The sequence below is a fragment of the Balaenoptera physalus genome (assembly GCF_965194825.1).
Source record: "Balaenoptera physalus genome assembly, chromosome: X".
In the NCBI taxonomy this organism is placed as follows: Eukaryota; Metazoa; Chordata; class Mammalia; order Artiodactyla; family Balaenopteridae; genus Balaenoptera; species Balaenoptera physalus.
In genome coordinates this window covers 7,704,500-7,717,506 of record NC_138903.1, presented here as the reverse complement: position 1 = coordinate 7,717,506, position 13,007 = coordinate 7,704,500, and the positions used below count along the sequence as shown (strand labels likewise).

The 13,007-nt window shown below is 41.9% G+C and overlaps 1 long non-coding RNA gene and 1 pseudogene across 2 annotated transcripts in view; both read right to left on the bottom strand.

The window, feature by feature from the left end:
- LOC309652248 overlaps positions 1–13,007 on the bottom strand; it is a 72,850-nt gene that overhangs the window by 38,283 nt on the left and 21,560 nt on the right. The gene's annotated exons all lie outside the window — the stretch shown is intronic.
- LOC309652266 (protein SET pseudogene) lies at positions 11,674–12,495 on the bottom strand (annotated as a pseudogene). Its single transcript has one exon. The product of its transcript is annotated as a protein SET pseudogene (transcript).

Sequence of the window (13,007 nt, the reverse complement as noted above, 5' to 3'; positions counted from 1 at the left end):
ATTGGCACAGATACCGTTCCATACGCCAATAATGTAATCGCCAAGACATACTCATTGTTCAAGGAACTGGACTCAGCACCCTCTATTCACAGAAAAAACATCTATCTGACTACTAGAAACTAGCAAAGTGATTGAGTTATACATATATATACATTCTTTTTTTATATTCTTTTCCGTTTATATTCTTTTCCGTTATGGTTTATCATAGTATACTGGATATAGTTCCCTGTGCTATACAGTAGGGCCTTGTTTATCCATTCCATGTTTAATAGTTTACATCTGTTAACCCCAACCTCCCATTCCATCCCTCCCCCAACCTCCTCCCCCTTGGCAGCCACAAGTCTGTTCTCTATGTCCATGAGTCTGTTTCTGTTTCATAGGTATGTTCATTTGTGTCATATTTTAGATTCCACATAGAAGTGATATCATATGGTATTTGTCTTTCTCTTTCTGACTTATTTCACTTAGTATGATAATCTCTAGTTGCATCCATGTTGCTGCAAATGGCATTATTTTGTTCTTTTTTATGGCTGAGTACTAGTGCATTGTATACATGTACCACATCTTCTTTATCCATTCATCTGTCAGTGGACACTTAGGTTGTTTCCCTGTCTTGGCTATTGTGAATAGTGCTGCTGTGAATATAGGGGTGCATGTATCTCTTTGGATTAGAGTTTTGTCTGGGTATATGCCCAGGAGTGGGATTGCTGGATCATATGGTAATTCAATTTTGAATTTTTTAAGGAACCTCCATACTGTTCTCCAAAGTGGCTGTACCAATTTACATTCCCACCAACAGTGTAAGAGGGTTCCCTTTTCTCCACATCCTCTCCAGCATTTGTTATTTGGAGAGTTTTTCATGATGGCCATTCTGACCAGTGTGAGATGGTACCTTATTGTAGTTTTGATGTTCATTTCTCTAATAATTAGTGATTTTGAGCATCTTTTCATGTGCCTATTAGCTATTTGTATTTCTTCTTTGAAGAAATGTCTTTTTAGGTCTTCTGCCCCTGTTTTGATTGGTTCATTTATTTTTTTGTTGTTGAGTTGTATGAGCTGTTCATATATTTTGGAAATCAAGCCCTTCTCGGTTGCGTTGCTTGCAAATATTTTCTCCCGTTTTGTAGGTCGTCTTTTCGTTTTGTTAATGGTTTCCTTTGCTGTGCAAAAGCTTGTATCTTTGATTAGGTCCCATTTGTTTATTTTTGCTTTTATTCCTATTGCCTTGGGAGACTGAGCTAAGAAAACATTGGTACAATTTATGTCAGAGAATGTTTTGCCTGTGTTCTCTTCTAGGAATTTTATGGTGTCACGTCTTCTGTTTAAGTCTTGAAGCCATTTTGAGTTTATTTTTGTGTATGGTGAGAGGGTGTGTTTTCAATTCATTGATTTACATGCAACTGTCCAACTTTCCCAGCACCACTTGCTGAAGAGACTTTTTCCCTTTGTATATTCTTGCCTTTTTTGTCAAAAACTAATTGACTATAGGTGTGTGGGTTAATTTCTGCGCTCTCTGTTCTGCTCCATTGATCCATATGTCTGTTTTTGTGCCAGTACCATGCTGTTTTGATTACTATAGCTTTGTAGTATTGTCTTAAGTCTGGGAGACCTAGGCCTGTTGCTTTGTTCTTTTTCTTCAGGATTGCTTTGGCAATTCTGGGTGTTTTATGGTTCCATATAAATTTTAGGATTATTTGTTCTAGTTCTGTGAAAAATGTCATGGGTCATTTGATAGGGATTGCATTACATCTGTAGATTGCTTTGGGTAGTGTAGTCATTTTAACAATATAAATTCTTCCAATCCAAGAGCATGGGCTATCTTTCCATTTCTTTGAATCATCTTCAGTTTCCTTTACCGTTGTACAGCTCTCAGCATACAAGTCTTGCACCTCCTTGGTCAGATTTATTCCTAAGTATTTTATTTTTGGAGGTGCATTTTTTTTCAATATTTCTTTATTTGGCTGCGCCGGGTCTTGGCTGCCACGTGCGGGATCTTCATTGCTGCATGCAGGATCTTTAGTTGCGGCATGCGGGATCATTAGTTGCGGCATGCGGGATCTTTATTTGCGGCATTCGCACTCTTACTTGTGGCATGTGAGACCTAGTTCCCTGACCAGGGATGGAACCCGGGCCCCCTGCATTGGGATTGTGGAGTCTTAGCCACTGGACCACCAGGGAAGTCCTGAGGGTGTGATTTTGGAAAGTATCGTTTATTTTACATTCCCTTTCTGATATTTCATTGTTGGTGTAAAGAAATGCAACCGATTTCTGTATGTTAATCTTGTATCCTGCTACGTTTCTGAATTCACTGATCAGTTCTCGTAGTTTTTGTGTGGAGTCTTTAGGGTTTTCTACATATAGAGTCATGTCATCTGCATATAATGATGATATTATCTCTTCCAATTTGGATACCCTTTATTTCTTTTTCTTGTCTGATTGCTGTGGCTAGGACTTCCAATACTATGTTGAATAGAAGAGGTGGAAGTGGGTATCCTTGTCTTATTCCAGAGTTTAGCGGGAGGGCTTTCAACTTTTCACCATTGAGTATTATATTGGCTCTGGGTTTGTCATAAATAGCTTTTATTATGTTGAGATGTATTCCCTCTATACCCACTTTGGTAAGAGTGTTTATCATGAATGGATGTTGAATTTTGTCAAGTGTTTTTTCTGCATCTATTGAGATGATCAAGTGGTTTTTGACTTTTGTTTATGTGGTGTATCACATTGATTGATTTGCATATGTTGAACCATCCTTATGAACCTGGGATGAATCCCACTTGCTTGTGGTGTATGATCTTTTTTATGTGTTGTTGGATCCAGTTTGCTATATTTGGTTGAGAATTTTTGCATCTATACTCATCAAAGATATTGGCCTGTAATTTTCTTTTTTGGTGGTGTCTTTGTCTGGTTTTGGTATCAGGGTGATGGTGGCTTCATAGAATGTCCTTGGGAGTGTTCCCTTCTCTTCAGTTTTTTGGAAGAGTTTGAGAAGGATCAGTATAAGTTCTTCTTCGTATGTTTGGTAGAATTTGCCTATGAAGCCATCTGGTCCTGGACTTTTGTTTGTGGGGGAGTTTTTTTTAAAATAAATTTATTTATTTTATTTACTTTATTTTTGGCTGCGCCGGGTCTTTGTTTTTGTGTGTGTGTGTGTGTGTACACATTTAGTTTTATTGTAACAAAGCAACTTGTACACTTTTAACGTTTCAAACTGAGCATCATCTTTCCTTTCCAGTGAAACAGAAAGAAAAATATAACACTAAACAGGAACGAAATTACAATAGAGAATGTCAATTGCAAATAAGATCCTACAGGTTCTGCTGATTCTCCCATCGAGTGGCAGGGCTCAAGTCATCATTAGGAGAGAATTTTATTTTAAAAGTGTCATCTTAAACTGCAAGGATGTCCGTTAAACATCACAATTAAACATGCCAAAGGAGAAGCCATGTTGTCAAAATGCCCACTTAACCCACCCAAACATCTCAAACCCACCCTTTGCTGACCTTCTATAACCCCATTTTTTTAAGTTTTTCTTTTCTTTTTTTAAACAAGAGAAAGTAGACAGATAGATGTTGGTAAATGCTAACTGTCCATATTCACATAGAGACACAGTGTAATCTCTGAGCCCAATATACAGAGAAAGGAGGAAAAAAGCTAGAATTCTATGCACTACTACACAGGGGCCTAGCACCCTCCAGCTTCCAGCAGAGCTAAGGGAGCAGAAGGTTTTTCTTTTTTCCCACAGAGCATGGTGGTGTTGATTCCGTAAAGTTTTTGTTGAGACAGGAAGGGATAAAAATGAATCTGGAACAGAAAGGGGTAGAGATTCTTTTCCCACTGAATTCTGCTCAAGGTATTTCCCCCCAAAATAAGTTGTGAGCCATGGTATAAAGGAGAAAAGAGACCTCAAACACAGGGCAACTGAGCACAAGAGGAGAAGGAGGAAAAAAAAAAAAAGACTGCAACTTGCTCCCAGGGACTGGAGAAAATTAAAAAAGGAAGGTTGGAATCCATCAGTGTTCCATTAGTCATCTTCTCCTTCATCTTCCTTCATCCTTATCCCCTTCTTCATCAATATCTTCCAGTCCTTCTTCCTCTTCATCATCATCATCATCTTCTTCTCCTTCCCCTTCCTCATCATCCATGTCCGGAACCAAGTGGTACTGTAATGGATTTGGCCAAATATCATCTTTGATGACCTCTCCTAACTCATCTGCACCTGCATCAGAATGAACAGTAAACCAGGTGAAGAAGCTTTCTGGTTCCTCATGCTGTCTCTTCCTGCTGGCTTTATTCTGCGTTTGACTTGCACGTTTTGTCAGATCCTTTCCGGATTTCCATTTGATTTCAGTAGACTTTGAAGATGGATCACCACTCTCATTCAGATGAAATTCTTTGGAGAGAACTTTAGTTTCGAAGTAAGGGTTTTCATCAAAATAAAAATCTATTCTGTAACCTGATTTACTATCTTCAAATTCTGTCACTTCGACTCTTGTCAAATAATGCAGCACCTCTTCATCCTCCTCCCCAAGCAGTGCAGACACTTGTGGATGGTGAACAAATGTTGTTACCCCAAAATTTGGGATTTTGGCGATCAATTCCGACCTCTTCTGAAAAAATGGTTGGCGGAGTTTGTTATATTTCTGTTCTACTTTCAAAATCTCCTCACTGGCTTGTTCGTTAAGTCTGTCTATTTCATTTTGTACTTCATCAATATGTTCAACTGCTTCTTGCTGTTCTTCTTCTTCCTTCGGCAAGTTCGGAGAAGCAGACGTTTCCTCTGGCCTGGAGGCAGGAGTCCGTCTCAGTTTCTTCGGTTTCGTTGCTTGGGGTGGAAGTGAAAACTGGTGTTTGGGGGCCATGCTGGGAGAAAAGCCAAGAATCCACCCAAGGGAAGAAGCTCGTACCGGGAGCTCTGAGAACTCTGCACTGGGCCTTTGTTGCTGTGCACAGGCTTTCTCTAGTTGTGGTGAGCAGGGGCTACTCTTCATTGCGGAGCTCGGGTCCTAGACACACAGGCTTCAGTAGTTGTGGCACATGGGCTCAGTAGTTGTGGCTCTTGGGCTCTAGAGCGCAGGCTCAGTAGTTGTGGCACACAGTCTTAGTTGCTCCGCAGCATGTGGGATCTTCCCGGATCAGGGATGGAACCCATGTCCCCTGCATTGGCAGGTGGATCCTCAACCACTGCACCACCAGGGAAGCCCTGTGGGAGAGTTTTTAAACTACAGATTCTAGTTCATCTCTAGTGATTGGTCTGTTCAAATTATCTGTTTCTTTTTGATTCAGTGAATGCAATCCCTCCCAAAATTCCATGGTATTTTCCCCCCAAATAGAGCAAATCCTCCTAATATCTGTGGGGAACCACAAAGGACCCCAAATAGCCAAAGAAACCCTGAAAAAAGAGAACGGGCTGGAGGCATCTCCCTCCCTGACGTCACACTCTGCTGAGAAGCTACAGTCACCAAAACAGTGTGGAACTGGCTCAAAACGGGCACAGGGACCAGAGGAACAGGACAGAGAGACCAGAATTCAACCCACACGGACGGGGTCGGTGAATTTATGACACAGGGACCAAGGACACACCAAGGAGCACGACACTCCCCACGATAAATGGTGCTGGGAAAACTGGACGCCCCATAACTCATGCTGGCTACCCTGCACACAAACCTGACCAAAAACCCAGCTTTCCACGCCAAGCCCTCCCTCGCTCACACGAAGACGGACCCCCTCAACGGTCAGTCGCCCACAGGAAGCTTCTCCCCACTTTTCCTCACCGTCTCTTCACCTTTTCCTCAGGCATCACCTGGGTCCTCAGGAAACCTAGTTCCCTAGTCAGCGTGGACGCAGCCCCACTTTGTCCTGAAGCCGAAACCCCAGCGAGTCCTAAGGAGACGGAGACCAAACTCCTCTCAGCAGAGACGCTGAGCCGGGCGTCCTACCCGAAGGCCCCCGCCCCCGCCCCCGCGCCTGAGGAGGCTCAACTCCTCTCAGCTGCCCTCACAATCGAGTTCGCAGGGAACGAGCATGCGCTGTGGGTCAGAGAGGCGAACTCGGCGCCACCCTGTGGTCAGTGCAGGAAGTGCAGGCCGCGCCTCCCTCACAGGTCACTGGAGGCAGCGTGCCCTACTGACAGGACTGCTGAATCCATTAAACTGGACATTCAAACTAAAATGGAGTCTCTATCCCAAAAGTTTTCTAAAAGTAGTTAAGGAACAATTAATTGGAAACCATTTGGAATGAAGTGAATGTAGATGCAAACTTTACAACTGATACCAAATTCACTCAAAGTTATTCAGAGGCAAATTTTATTTTAGTTTCTAATTTATGTTTGGCTGCGTTGGGTCTTCGTTGCTGCATGTGGGCTTTCTCTAGTTGCGTCGAGCGGGGCTACTCTTCGTTGCGGTGCACGGGCTTCTCATTGCGGTGGCTTCTCTTGCGGGCGAGCACGGGCTCTAGGCGCGCAGGCTTCAGTAGTTGTGCCGCGCAGGCTTGGTTGCTCTGCGGCATGTGGGAGCTTCCCGGACCAGGGCTCGAGCCCGTGTCCCCTGCATGGGCAGGCGGACTCTTAACCACTGCGTCACCAGGGAAGTCCCCACAGACAAATTTTAAATACAAAACTATTCAAGGGGCTTCCCTGGTGGTGCAGTGGTTGAGAATCTGCCTGCTAATGCAGGGGACACGGGTTCGAGCCCTGGTCTGGGAAGATCCCACATGCCGCGGAGCAACTAGGCCCGTGAGCCACAACTACTGAGCCTGCGCCTCTGGAGCCTGTGCTACGCAACAAGAGAGGCTGCGATAGTGAGAGGCCCGCACACCGCGATGAAGACTGGCCCCCGCTTGCCACAACTAGAGAAAGCCTTCGCACAGAAACGAAGACCCAACACGGCCAAAAATAAATTAATTAGTTAATCAGTTAAAACAAAAAAGCTGTCTCTCAAATTTAACTTCCAGAATATATTCAGGAAAAACGCATACGCCCATTTTGGCCAACCAAAGAAGCGGGCAATGCAAATCAACACTACAAAGAGGTATCACTTCGAATCAGAAAAAAGGACCATCCTCACAAAGGGTAAAAACCAGATATGCAGGACAAGGAGAGGAGAAAAGGGAGCCTTGTTACGCTGAAGGGGGGAATGTAAATTGCCAACGGCCACTCTGGAGAAGTGTGCTGTGTTTCCTAAAACATCTAAAAAACAGAGCTACAAAGCATAGGGCGCTTCCACTCATGGGCCTATATGTTGGAAAAACCAAAAATCCACAGAACGCAGGCACCCCGTTTACTGCTGCTATGTTGACAACAGCCTCGACTTGGGTACAGCTTAATAGTCCTTGGAAGGAAAAAATGGTGAAAGAAAATTTGGTACTTAAGGACAACGGAATATTACTCAGCCCTGAAATCAATGAAATGAGGCCAGTCGCAGCAACTCAGGGGGACTTATGTATGGTCATTGAGAGTGAAATAAGTTAGACAGCAAGAGAAACTTATCATAAGATATCACTTATAAAGGGAATCTAAAAATCGCCAACCATGAACTGAATTACAAACAGAACACCATCACACATTTACAAAACACACTTATGGCTGCTTAAGGGGAAAAGCGTGGTGCGGTGATGCATAAACCAGGAGGTTGAAATTGGCACAGATACCGTTCCATACGCCAATAATGTAATCGCCAAGACATACTCATTGTTCAAGGAACTGGACTCAGCACCCTCTATTCACAGAAAAAACATCTATCTGACTACTAGAAACTAGCAAAGTGATTGAGTTATACATATATATACATTCTTTTTTTATATTCTTTTCCGTTTATATTCTTTTCCGTTATGGTTTATCATAGTATACTGGATATAGTTCCCTGTGCTATACAGTAGGGCCTTGTTTATCCATTCCATGTTTAATAGTTTACATCTGTTAACCCCAACCTCCCATTCCATCCCTCCCCCAACCTCCTCCCCCTTGGCAGCCACAAGTCTGTTCTCTATGTCCATGAGTCTGTTTCTGTTTCATAGGTATGTTCATTTGTGTCATATTTTAGATTCCACATAGAAGTGATATCATATGGTATTTGTCTTTCTCTTTCTGACTTATTTCACTTAGTATGATAATCTCTAGTTGCATCCATGTTGCTGCAAATGGCATTATTTTGTTCTTTTTTATGGCTGAGTACTAGTGCATTGTATACATGTACCACATCTTCTTTATCCATTCATCTGTCAGTGGACACTTAGGTTGTTTCCCTGTCTTGGCTATTGTGAATAGTGCTGCTGTGAATATAGGGGTGCATGTATCTCTTTGGATTAGAGTTTTGTCTGGGTATATGCCCAGGAGTGGGATTGCTGGATCATATGGTAATTCAATTTTGAATTTTTTAAGGAACCTCCATACTGTTCTCCAAAGTGGCTGTACCAATTTACATTCCCACCAACAGTGTAAGAGGGTTCCCTTTTCTCCACATCCTCTCCAGCATTTGTTATTTGGAGAGTTTTTCATGATGGCCATTCTGACCAGTGTGAGATGGTACCTTATTGTAGTTTTGATGTTCATTTCTCTAATAATTAGTGATTTTGAGCATCTTTTCATGTGCCTATTAGCTATTTGTATTTCTTCTTTGAAGAAATGTCTTTTTAGGTCTTCTGCCCCTGTTTTGATTGGTTCATTTATTTTTTTGTTGTTGAGTTGTATGAGCTGTTCATATATTTTGGAAATCAAGCCCTTCTCGGTTGCGTTGCTTGCAAATATTTTCTCCCGTTTTGTAGGTCGTCTTTTCGTTTTGTTAATGGTTTCCTTTGCTGTGCAAAAGCTTGTATCTTTGATTAGGTCCCATTTGTTTATTTTTGCTTTTATTCCTATTGCCTTGGGAGACTGAGCTAAGAAAACATTGGTACAATTTATGTCAGAGAATGTTTTGCCTGTGTTCTCTTCTAGGAATTTTATGGTGTCACGTCTTCTGTTTAAGTCTTGAAGCCATTTTGAGTTTATTTTTGTGTATGGTGAGAGGGTGTGTTTTCAATTCATTGATTTACATGCAACTGTCCAACTTTCCCAGCACCACTTGCTGAAGAGACTTTTTCCCTTTGTATATGCTTGCCTTTTTTGTCAAAAACTAATTGACTATAGGTGTGTGGGTTAATTTCTGCGCTCTCTGTTCTGCTCCATTGATCCATATGTCTGTTTTTGTGCCAGTACCATGCTGTTTTGATTACTATAGCTTTGTAGTATTGTCTTAAGTCTGGGAGACCTAGGCCTGTTGCTTTGTTCTTTTTCTTCAGGATTGCTTTGGCAATTCTGGGTGTTTTATGGTTCCATATAAATTTTAGGATTATTTGTTCTAGTTCTGTGAAAAATGTCATGGGTCATTTGATAGGGATTGCATTACATCTGTAGATTGCTTTGGGTAGTGTAGTCATTTTAACAATATAAATTCTTCCAATCCAAGAGCATGGGCTATCTTTCCATTTCTTTGAATCATCTTCAGTTTCCTTTAACGTTGTACAGCTCTCAGCATACAAGTCTTGCACCTCCTTGGTCAGATTTATTCCTAAGTATTTTATTTTTGGAGGTGAATTTCTTTTTCAATATTTCTTTATTTGGCTGCGCCGGGTCTTGGCTGCCACGTGCGTGATCTTCATTGCTGCGTGCAGGATCTTTAGTTGCAGCATGTGGGATCATTAGTTGCGGCATGCGGGATCTTTATTTGCAGCATTCGCACTCTTACTTGTGGCATGTGAGACCTAGTTCCCTGACCAGGGATGGAACCCGGGCCCCCTGCATTGGGATTGTGGAGTCTTAGCCACTGGACCACCAGGGAAGTCCTGAGGGTGTGATTTTGGAAAGTATCGTTTATTTTACATTCCCTTTCTGATATTTCATTGTTGGTGTAAAGAAATGCAACCGATTTCTGTATGTTAATCTTGTATCCTGCTACGTTTCTGAATTCACTGATCAGTTCTCGTAGTTTTTGTGTGGAGTCTTTAGGGTTTTCTACATATAGAGTCATGTCATCTGCATATAATGATGATATTATCTCTTCCAATTTGGATACCTTTTATTTCTTTTTCTTGTCTGATTGCTGTGGCTAGGACTTCCAATACTATGTTGAATAGAAGAGGTGGAAGTGGGTATCCTTGTCTTATTCCAGAGTTTAGCGGGAGGGCTTTCAACTTTTCACCATTGAGTATTATATTGGCTCTGGGTTTGTCATAAATAGCTTTTATTATGTTGAGATGTATTCCCTCTATACCCACTTTGGTAAGAGTGTTTATCATGAATGGATGTTGAATTTTGTCAAGTGTTTTTTCTGCATCTATTGAGATGATCAAGTGGTTTTTGACTTTTGTTTATGTGGTGTATCACATTGATTGATTTGCATATGTTGAACCATCCTTATGAACCTGGGATGAATCCCACTTGCTTGTGGTGTATGATCTTTTTTATGTGTTGTTGGATCCAGTTTGCTATATTTGGTTGAGAATTTTTGCATCTATACTCATCAAAGATATTGGCCTTTAATTTTCTTTTTTGGTGGTGTCTTTGTCTGGTTTTGGTATCAGGGTGATGGTGGCTTTATAGAATGTCTTTGGGAGTGTTCCCTTCTCTTCAGTTTTTTGGAAGAGTTTGAGAAGGATCAGTATAAATTCTTCTTCGTATGTTTGGTAGAATTTGCCTATGAAGCCATCTGGTCCTGGACTTTTGTTTGTGGGGGAGTTTTTTTAAAAATAAATTTATTTATTTTATTTACTTTATTTTTGGCTGCGCCGGGTCTTTGTTTTTGTGTGTGTGTGTGTGTGTACACATTTAGTTTTATTGTAACAAAGCAACTTGTACACTTTTAACGTTTCAAACTGAGCATCATCTTTCCTTTCCAGTGAAACAGAAAGAAAAATATAACACTAAACAGGAACGAAATTACAATAGAGAATGTCAATTGCAAATAAGATCCTACAGGTTCTGCTGATTCTCCCATCGAGTGGCAGGGCTCAAGTCATCATTAGGAGAGAATTTTATTTTAAAAGTGTCATCTTAAACTGCAAGGATGTCCGTTAAACATCACAATTAAACATGCCAAAGGAGAAGCCATGTTGTCAAAATGCCCACTTAACCCACCCAAACATCTCAAACCCACCCTTTGCTGACCTTCTATAACCCCATTTTTTTAAGTTTTTCTTTTCTTTTTTTAAACAAGAGAAAGTAGACAGATAGATGTTGGTAAATGCTAACTGTCCATATTCACATAGAGACACAGTGTAATCTCTGAGCCCAATATACAGAGAAAGGAGGAAAAAAGCTAGAATTCTATGCACTACTACACAGGGGCCTAGCACCCTCCAGCTTCCAGCAGAGCTAAGGGAGCAGAAGGTTTTTCTTTTTTCCCACAGAGCATGGTGGTGTTGATTCCGTAAAGTTTTTGTTGAGACAGGAAGGGATAAAAATGAATCTGGAACAGAAAGGGGTAGAGATTCTTTTCCCACTGAATTCTGCTCAAGGTATTTCCCCCCAAAATAAGTTGTGAGCCATGGTATAAAGGAGAAAAGAGACCTCAAACACAGGGCAACTGAGCACAAGAGGAGAAGGAGGAAAAAAAAAAAAGACTGCAACTTGCTCCCAGGGACTGGAGAAAATTAAAAAAGGAAGGTTGGAATCCATCAGTGTTCCATTAGTCATCTTCTCCTTCATCTTCCTTCATCCTTATCCCCTTCTTCATCAATATCTTCCAGTCCTTCTTCCTCTTCATCATCATCATCATCTTCTTCTCCTTCCCCTTCCTCATCATCCATGTCCGGAACCAAGTGGTACTGTAATGGATTTGGCCAAATATCATCTTTGATGACCTCTCCTAACTCATCTGCACCTGCATCAGAATGATCAGTAAACCAGGTGAAGAAGCTTTCTGGTTCCTCATGCTGTCTCTTCCTGCTGGCTTTATTCTGCGTTTGACTTGCACGTTTTGTCAGATCCTTTCCGGATTTCCATTTGATTTCAGTGGACTTTGAAGATGGATCACCACTCTCATTCAGATGAAATTCTTTGGAGAGAACTTTAGTTTCGAAGTAAGGGTTTTCATCAAAATAAAAATCTATTCTGTAACCTGATTTACTACCTTCAAATTCTGTCACTTCGACTCTTGTCAAATAATGCAGCACCTCTTCATCCTCCTCCCCAAGCAGTGCAGACACTTGTGGATGGTGAACAAATGTTGTTACCCCAAAATTTGGGATTTTGGCGATCAATTCCGACCTCTTCTGAAAAAATGGTTGGCGGAGTTTGTTATATTTCTGTTCTACTTTCAAAATCTCCTCACTGGCTTGTTCGTTAAGTCTGTCTATTTCATTTTGTACTTCATCAATATGTTCAACTGCTTCGTGCTGTTCTTCTTCTTCCTTCGGCAAGTTCGGAGAAGCAGACGTTTCCTCTGGCCTGGAGGCAGGAGTCCGTCTCAGTTTCTTCGGTTTCGTTGCTTGGGGTGGAAGTGAAAACTGGTGTTTGGGGGCCATGCTGGGAGAAAAGCCAAGAATCCACCCAAGGGAAGAAGCTCGTACCGGGAGCTCTGAGAACTCTGCACTGGGCCTTTGTTGCTGTGCACAGGCTTTCTCTAGTTGTGGTGAGCAGGGGCTACTCTTCATTGCGGAGCTCGGGTCCTAGACACACAGGCTTCAGTAGTTGTGGCACATGGGCTCAGTAGTTGTGGCTCTTGGGCTCTAGAGCGCAGGCTCAGTAGTTGTGGCACACAGTCTTAGTTGCTCCGCAGCATGTGGGATCTTCCCGGATCAGGGATGGAACCCATGTCCCCTGCATTGGCAGGTGGATCCTCAACCACTGCACCACCAGGGAAGCCCTGTGGGAGAGTTTTTAAACTACAGATTCTAGTTCATCTCTAGTGATTGGTCTGTTCAAATTATCTGTTTCTTTTTGATTCAGTGAATGCAATCCCTCCCAAAATTTCATGGTATTTTCCCCCCAAATAGAGCAAATCCTCCTAATATCTGTGGGGAACCACAAAGGACCC